This window comes from Macaca fascicularis, chromosome 12, assembly GCF_037993035.2.
Source record: "Macaca fascicularis isolate 582-1 chromosome 12, T2T-MFA8v1.1".
In the NCBI taxonomy this organism is placed as follows: Eukaryota; Metazoa; Chordata; class Mammalia; order Primates; family Cercopithecidae; genus Macaca; species Macaca fascicularis.
In genome coordinates this window covers 55,512,482-55,521,085 of record NC_088386.1, presented here as the reverse complement: position 1 = coordinate 55,521,085, position 8,604 = coordinate 55,512,482, and positions in this window count along the sequence as shown.

The window sequence follows — 8,604 nt, the reverse complement described above, 5'->3', positions numbered from 1 at the left end:
ACCCCAGACAATGGCACTGCTTCATTTTGGGGGCCCATCCGGGTAGACTCATCAGAAGGGTGAGTATAGGAGCGGACCCCAACCCGTTCTTCTCATTTTGAGGCCTCCATCTTCCATTTTAAAATCAAAGCAAACACTGGGCCCCCTTCAGTCATTTAAAAACAGTTAGTGTGGCTGCCAGCCTTACAAGACTGGGGGCAGGCTTGCCAGGAGAACTTAGTGAATTCCTCAGTGCCCTCAGGGTGCTGGGAATGTTGGCTTTGTTTTGAAACAGTTTCTTTTCACAGAGAGCCTAGCTGTCACATGAGGCTGGAAGAAGTTCGGAGGTAACTGAGGGTTCCTGGCCAGGGTCACACCCTGGTGTTACGTGAAGCCTTCTGGACTAACCCCAGCCTCTGACAGCCTGCAGGGCATTGGAAGCAGGATCTCCAAGCTTTTCATATCACAATTTTCCTCCTTTTCTGTCTGCAACCACCATGTCTCCTATCCACTCTCTGTATGCAATGCTGTGGGAATTTTTACAATTCAGGGAAGTAACCCTGTTAGTCAAGATCAGGAAATGCCATAGTAACCAGGAATATAGCTCAAGGGATTGCTGTTTTTGCAATTTTCTTGAAATATGGGGTCTTCTTCCCCTACATTACCTCCCCCCTCCCCCCCTCCAGTGAGTGTCTCTCTCTTTACCCTTGGTCTGGAGAGCACGTGGTATTTTAAGGCCAACAGTACCACCTAGTCGAATAGGACTCCTACATGAGGCACATTGTCAGCTGTTTGATGAAACACTCTAGTTCCCCAATTCTCCTCCCTTTTGGCACTCCTCTACCAGAGACCAGGCTTTATGTTCCTTCTGTGAACAGGAAAACTCAACAATGGGGAGGAAAAAGTTCTCCAAAACAAAATTCTAGTCTTGATACTGTCCCATCATCAGAAAGACTGCCATTCAGTCCCTATGTTCTTTTAAGTCACCTCTTCTGCCTCCAATTAGAATGGTACTTAAATAGTAAGGGGATTTTGTATCTGGAACTTAACCAGAGCTGCCGAAAAATAAATGTTTTAGTCCAGGACTCCCTCCATTAAAAGGCCTGTCAAATGCAACTGTTACATAGTCTTACCCAAGATCCATTTATTGGGGAGTGGCACAGGTCACACAGGTCTAGGAAGTCAAAGGGAAGTGGAGGACTAGAGTCACATGGGTGGGGTGAGTGTGACGAATCCCAATCACTCAGTTCCTCCATTTCCATGGCTGAGGGTCATGCCTGCATCCATGGGTGGCACCTTTAATGGATGCTGGGGCTCAGAGAACCAAGGAGGAAAAACAGTTGAGGGGATGCCTCCCCTATCTTCCCCTCCACCTTGGGCTAATCCAAAGGAAAGGAAAGAGACTAAAGGGACACTTTTTTTTCTCACTTTGCTTTCTAGATGGGTAACAGACCATCTTCAGCCTGCACTCTTTTGAAACTCTGCTTTTGCACAAGCATATAGCCTTCTTACTAGACTTTTGCAAGCATGGCACAATCTACCCACCTCTTTTAGCAGTCATAGCAGGCAGGCCCATAGAGAATGGTTCTACAAAATTAGAGAAGCAACTTCCAGGGGAACTATCTGAGGCAGATATTGAGTGTCCAGGCCCTTCTTGTCCCCCTTATTTTGGGCCCCCTCCAACTGTGCCATCAGCTCCTCCAGTTCCACCATCTCCAAAACTCTCCACCCTCCAACTTCACTCTTAACCCTACAGGAAATGCCCAATGGAGGTGACACCACTAGGATTCATGTTCCCTTCTCATCGCAAATAAGTGAAATAGGCAAATAAAGAGAGACTTAGGCTCATTTTATGACAACCCTGATAGGTATATAGAAGCTTTCCAAAATTTAACTCAGGTGTTTGACCTCTCATGGAGGGATGTTATGCTGCTCCTAAGCCAAACCCTAACCACAGCTGAAAACAGGCAGCTCTGCAGGCAGCAGAGAAGTTTCGAGAGAAGCAATATATCTCCTACAGCAGGCCAAAAAGGAAAAGAGAACATAGCCAAGGTGAAGAAATAGGGAAACCATTATTCCCAGTAGTAAGAGAAGCAGTACCTCTTGACAAACCTGAATGGAACCCCAATGACTCCACAGATGAATGGAAAAGGAAACACTTTTTTATTATTATAAAATTATATTAATTTTATATACAATTTAATTAATAATAAAAATATTATTTTATTATAAGTTCTAGGGTACATGTGCATAACATGCAGATTTGATACATTGGTATACATGTGCCATGTTGGTTTGCTGCACCCATCAACTCATCATTTATATTAGGTATTTCTCCTAATGCTATCCCTTCCCCAACCCCCCACTCCACAACAGGCCCCGGCGTGTGATGTTCCCCACCCTGTGTCCAAGTGATCTCTGTTCAATTCCCACCTATAAGTGACGACATGCAATGTTTGGTTTTCTGTCCTTGTGATAGTTTGCTAAGAATGATGGTTTCCAGCTTCATCCATGTCCCTGCAAAGGACATGAACTCATCTGGAAAAGGAAACACTTTTTAATGTACATATTGGAGACCTATGAAAAACTAGGGCCCAACCTCTTAATTACACTAAACTATCTATGATAGACCAAAAGCCAGATGTGAATTCCACATCCTTTATGGAAAGGCTGAGAGAGGCACTAATAAAAATACCTCCTTATCCCCTGATTCAGTCAAGAAGCAGTTAATTGTAAAGGAAATGTTTATTACACAGGCAGCTCCCAATATTAGGAGGAAACTGCAGAAGCAGGCTGTAGGGCCAGATAGCACCTTGGAAAACCTCCTAAGGGTAGCCACCTCAGCCTTTCATAAGAGGGATCAGAAGGAGGTCCAAGAGAAAGAGTGAAAACACAAGAGAAGGACTGAGGCTCTAGTAACTGCTTTGTAGGCTTGCAAAGTCCAGGATCCCTGAGGTGCATCCACTGGTTGCTACCAGTGTGGCAAGTCAGGGCACTATAAGAAGGAGTGCCCAGGCAGCAAGAAGAAGCCACCTCAACTCTGTTCAGCCTGTGGTGGGACCACTGGAGATCAGACTGCCCCCAGAAATGAAGGTCATTGGGTTCAGAACTAGTCTCACAGATGGTCCAACAGGACTGATGCTCCCAGGGCTCAAACTCTTAGCTCCAGCAACTCAAAACTGCCATCACTGCACAGGAGCCCTGGGTAATTCTGGAAATTGAAGGAAGGAGGGTAGACTTCCTTCTGGACACTGGAGCCAGTCTCTCTCTTCTCTCTGATCCAGACCTCCCCTCTTCCTGTAGCACAACCATATGGGCATCTCAGGAAAGGTTCTAATCTGAAATTTTTCTCAACCCCTTAGTTGTAGTGGTGGGAACCCATTATTTACATGTGCCTTCTTAATCATGCTAGAAAATCTCACTCCTTTATTAGGTAGACATTTTAGCTCACATGGGGGCCAGCATCCTAATAGCCCCAGGACACTCTTTGTCTCCCCCTGGTGGAAGCTAATATTAATCCAGAAGTATGGGCAACTCAAGGAAGAATAGGTGGAGCTATAACCACTAGGCCAGTCAATATCCATCTTAAGGATCCCACTTCTTTTCCTAACCAGAGTCAATATCCCCCAAAGCCAGAGGCTAAGAAAGGGCTAGAAGCCATTATTAATAACCTGAAGATGCAGGGCCTCCTCAAACCCTGTAACAGCTTCTGCAACACCCCAATATTAGGAGTGTAGAAACCCAATGGGGAATGAAGACTAGTTCAGGACCTCTGCCTCATTAATGAGGCCATAGTCTCAATTCATCTGCTGGTCTCTAATCTCTATAGCTTCCTAACTCAAATACCTCAGGGAACTAAATTATTCACAGTCCTAAAGCTAAAGGATGCCTTTTTCTGTATACTGTTACATCTCGACTCCCAGTACTTGTTTTCCTTCAAAGATCCCTCCAGCCAAACCACCCAGGTAATATGGATGGTGCTGCCTTGGGGATTTTGAGACAGTTGTTACTTATTAAGACAGGCAGGGTCAAAGGACCTATCCAAGTTTTCCCAACCTCAGGTCAGGTCTTGCAACATATAGATGACATATTGGTCTGTGCCCCAGTTGAGGAAGCTTCTCAAGAAGGCACTGAAGCTCTTCTTAATTTCTTAGCAGACACAGAATGCAAGGTTTCAAAATCTAAGGTCCAGTTTGGCCAAACCTCAGTGAAGTATCTGTGTTTAGTATTGACTGAAGGGACCAGAGAATTAGGGGAAGAAAGCATTATTTCCTCCTTTCCCCTCCCTAAAACCCTCAAGCAACTAAGAGGATTTGGGGACATTATGGAATTTTGCAGACTATGGATACCTGGGTACGGTGAGATAGCACTTCCCTTATGTCACTGCATAACAGAAACTCAAGCAGCTGAAACTTATTTCCTGACCTAGGAACCTGAAGCTCAAAAGGCCTTTAACCAGTAAAAACAAGCCTTACTTAAGGCACCAGCCTTCAGCCTTCCCACAGGGAGGGCCTTCAATCTTTATGTATCAGAAAGGAAGGGAATGGCCTTGGGAGTTTTAACACAGGCCCAAGGACCAGCTCAACAGCCACTGAACTACCTGAGTAAGGAACTTAATTTGGTGGCTAAAGGATGACCAGCATACCTCCGAGCAGTTGCCACGGTGGCCTGACGGGTACCAGAGGCCACCAAATTAACCCTGGGAAATGGCTTAAAGTTATGTGGGGCCTGGGAAATGGCCCCACATAATGTAGCAAGATGGCTGTCTTCCAGGGGAAGCCTTTGGCTAACAGCCAGCCAGCTCCTTAAATATCAGGATTTGCTGTTAGAAGGATCTACAATCCAATTGAAAACTTGTTCTTGCCTAAATCCGGCCACTTTCCTCCCTGAGAAAACTGAACGTAACTGTGAACAAGTTATGGTACAGACCTATGAAGCCAGGGAGGATATCAGGGAAACTCCCTAGAAAATCCAGACTGGACCCTCTTCACGGATGGAAGTTCCTCTGCACAGCAAGGAGTTCATAAGGCAGGATATGCAGTAGTCACTCTGAATGATGGTGTTGAAAGTGTGCCTCTCTCTCTAGGCACAAGTGCTCAACTAGCTCAACTGATAGTTCTTACAAGGGCACTTGAATTAAGCAAAGAAAAGTTAGCTGACTCCAAGTATGCTTTCCTAGTTCTCCATGCTCATGCTGCCATTTGGAAGGAAAGACACTTTCTTACTGCTCATGGATCCCCTACACAATACCACCAGGAAATTAACAGGTTATTATCCTCAGTTTTTCTTCCATGAGAGACAGCAATGATGCATGGTAAGGGACATCAGAAGGGAATAGATGTAATAGCCAAATGAAACAAGCTAGCTGATCAGGCAGCCGAGTCAGCGGCAATGAAGCCTCAGGGCATCCACACACTCGAAGCCCCTCTAATCTGGGAAGGCTCCATAAGATAAATTAAGCTTCAGCACTCCCCTGCAGAGATGGAATGGGCCATCTCTCGAGGGTACACTTTACAGCCCTTAGGATGGCCACAGTCAGAGGAGGATAAACTCCACTTGCCACCATCCAGCCTGTGAAAAGTCCTTAAAATCCTTCACCAAGCTTTTCACTCGATAAAAGATAAAATTTATCAGTGTGCCCAGAGATTGTTTTCAGGAGAGAACTTATTAAAAACAGTCAAATAGGTTGTTAATGCTTGTGAAGTCTGTCTTAAAAATAATCCCCTCAATAGTTGGCTCCTTCCTCCTCAAACCCAAAGTATGAGAAGCTATCCCAGGGAGGACTGGCAGATAGACTTCACCCATATGCCAAAGATGAAGGGCATCCAATACCTCCAGGTATGGGCAGATACTTTCACTAACTGGGTAGAGGCATTTCTATGCTGTACAGAAAAGACCTCTGAGGTAATAAAAGTGTTAGTGAATGAGATCACTCCCCACTTTGGCCTACCTAAATACCTCAAAAGTGACAAAGACCTCTCATTGAAGGCAGCCATCACACAGGGGGTCTCAAAGGCACTAGATATACAACATCATCTCCATTGTGCTTGGAGACCCCAGTCCTCAGGAAAGGTAGAGAAAACAAATGATGTCATCAAAAGACAACTCAGAAAACTGTCCCAAGAAACTCACCTTCCTTGTGTCAGGGTCACTCTTCTTCCCATGGCTTTACTGTGGGTGAGAAATACCCTTTTAAAGTTAGATCTAAGCCCTTTCAAAATGCTGTACGGACAGCTTTTCCTGGTCTGTTAGACCAGGAAGCCTCTCAAATCGTTAAGCATGTAACCTCTCTGGCTCACTTCTAATAGGAATTAATACAACTAGCAGAAACACAACCCCAAGAAATAGGACCACCTTAATGAACCCAGGAGATTTGGTATTGGCGAAAGCTCTCCCTTCTTGCTCTCCTTCTCTAAGCCCAAGCTGGGAAGGACTCTACACTGCTCTTCTTTCAACACCCTCGAGAGTAAAAGTCGAGACAGTAAAAGTTACAGTATGGACTCTTGGATAAATTACACTTGAGTCAAATCCTGGAAAGCTGGACAGCTAGAAAGCCCCAGACAGCCCAGAGGAACGTCCTGGATGTCAACGTGAAGAAATAGGAGATCTTAAGCTGAAAATCATAAAAGATAAGTAAATGAGTGAGGGCTACTCAACCTACTCAGTCCCACGCCTACCTTCTCTATTTTTAGTCATTTCTACTGTTCCTCTCAAGATTTGTTATCAGATATTAGAATTCCTTTTTGACCCTTAAAGGGAAATTCTATATCTTGGTGTGTAAAATTTTACATAGAAATTATTTATTTCACCACACTTGTAGGATTGCTATACTCACTCTACTATTTGCATTAGGAATATACACTGTGGAACCTGCAAAGTGGAATTCTGGATGGAAAATTCTAATTGCTGTAATATTCTGCCTAGTTATCATCTTTATAACAGGACTGATAATTACAGGAAAGATTTAGCCAAAGTTAACACTAAAATTACTCTGGTCACCCAATCCAATGTCACTTTTCCTGAAAGGAAAAATGTTGCTTCTATATTAATGCTTCTAGTAAAGTACAGTGAAATCTGGTAGAGTCAAACCAGCATTACAACCCATCAAAATGACTAAGAGGTATCAAACAAACTCTGCTGTCATGGTTATGGCCTATAGTACCCACACTAATAGTGGTAATTTTCTTTTTTTTTTTTTTTTTTTGAGACAAAGTCTCATTCTGTCATGCAGTGGCATGATCTCAACTCACTGCAACCTCCACTTCATGGGTTCAAGTGATTCTCCTGCCTCAGCCTCCTGAGTAGCTGGGATTACAGGCGCCTGCCACCATGCCTGGCTAATTTTTGTATTGTTAGTAGAGATAGGGTTTCGCCATGTTAGCAGGCTGATCTTGAATTCCTGACCTCAGGTGATCTGCCCACATCGGTCTCCAAAAGTGCTGGGATTACAGGTGTGAGCCACTGAGACTGGCCAAATAGTGGTAATCGTAATACTCATATTAAAACCCTATATTGAACATATATATATGAGTAATCTTAATACTCATATTCAAACCCTATATTGAACATATATTTACAACAAACCTTCTTGTAAAATTTATCTCTTCTCACCTAGAAACTATTAAACTTCAAACAGTGCTATGATGAAACCATGCATGGACACACCATTCTTCTGAGGGTCCTTAGATTGACCCCAGGAGGAGCCTTAACTGTTGTTCCCCACACGGTGCCGCTTTTCAGCAGGAAGTAGCCAGAAAGAGTCATTGTCCAACATCCCCTAATAGCAGTCAGAGTTACCACTCCTGAGGGGGGATTATGATACAGGATCTAGAAAGAAATTATTTAGGCAGATAGTAAGGGCAACAGAGTCCTCAGCAGAATTTCCCTTTTAACAGAAAAAGCAGCCTCAAAACCATTCCTTTTCTAATAAAGAGCGGCCTGAAAAATCGAGCTGCAGACATAGAAATCTAGCTGCTTATAATCTAAGGCAAGCTGATAACCTAAGACATAGATTATCAAGCTGGAAGCTTGCACAGGTGAATGTCAGCAACTGTGCCAATAGAAAAGGTCTACCTGGGGGCCAAGTATGTTCAACATGGAGGCTCCATCTTCCCTTTTCTTTGTCACCATGTATACAGTAAAGAGGCAGGCAACATGGTGCCAGTCAGGCAGAGAATCCATCTGCATAATAAAAGATTAGGGTGGGGGTGGCCAGATTTTTGAACTTAATGCAAATGGCACACCTAGCTCTAACCAGATTTTCACACCTTACGCAAATGGCACACCTGGTCCAACCAATATTTTTTGCCCTATGTAAATCAGACACCACCTCCTTGAGCTCATCTATAAAACACTTTCCATTTCGCTGTGGACCGGAAAACCCACTGGGGACACCTCTCCAGGAGAGAGCTCTTCTCTTTCTTTCACCTATTAAAATTCTCCTCTGAACTTCACATTTTATGTATCTCTGTCCTAGTTTTCTGTGGCCATGAGACAACAAATCTTAGGTATTTACCCCAGACAGTGATGCTGCTTTGAAAGGATGGTCTATCCAATAAATATGTTGGAACAACTGAATATTTGTATTTTTTAAAAAAACTTCACAGCATGCATAAACATCAACAC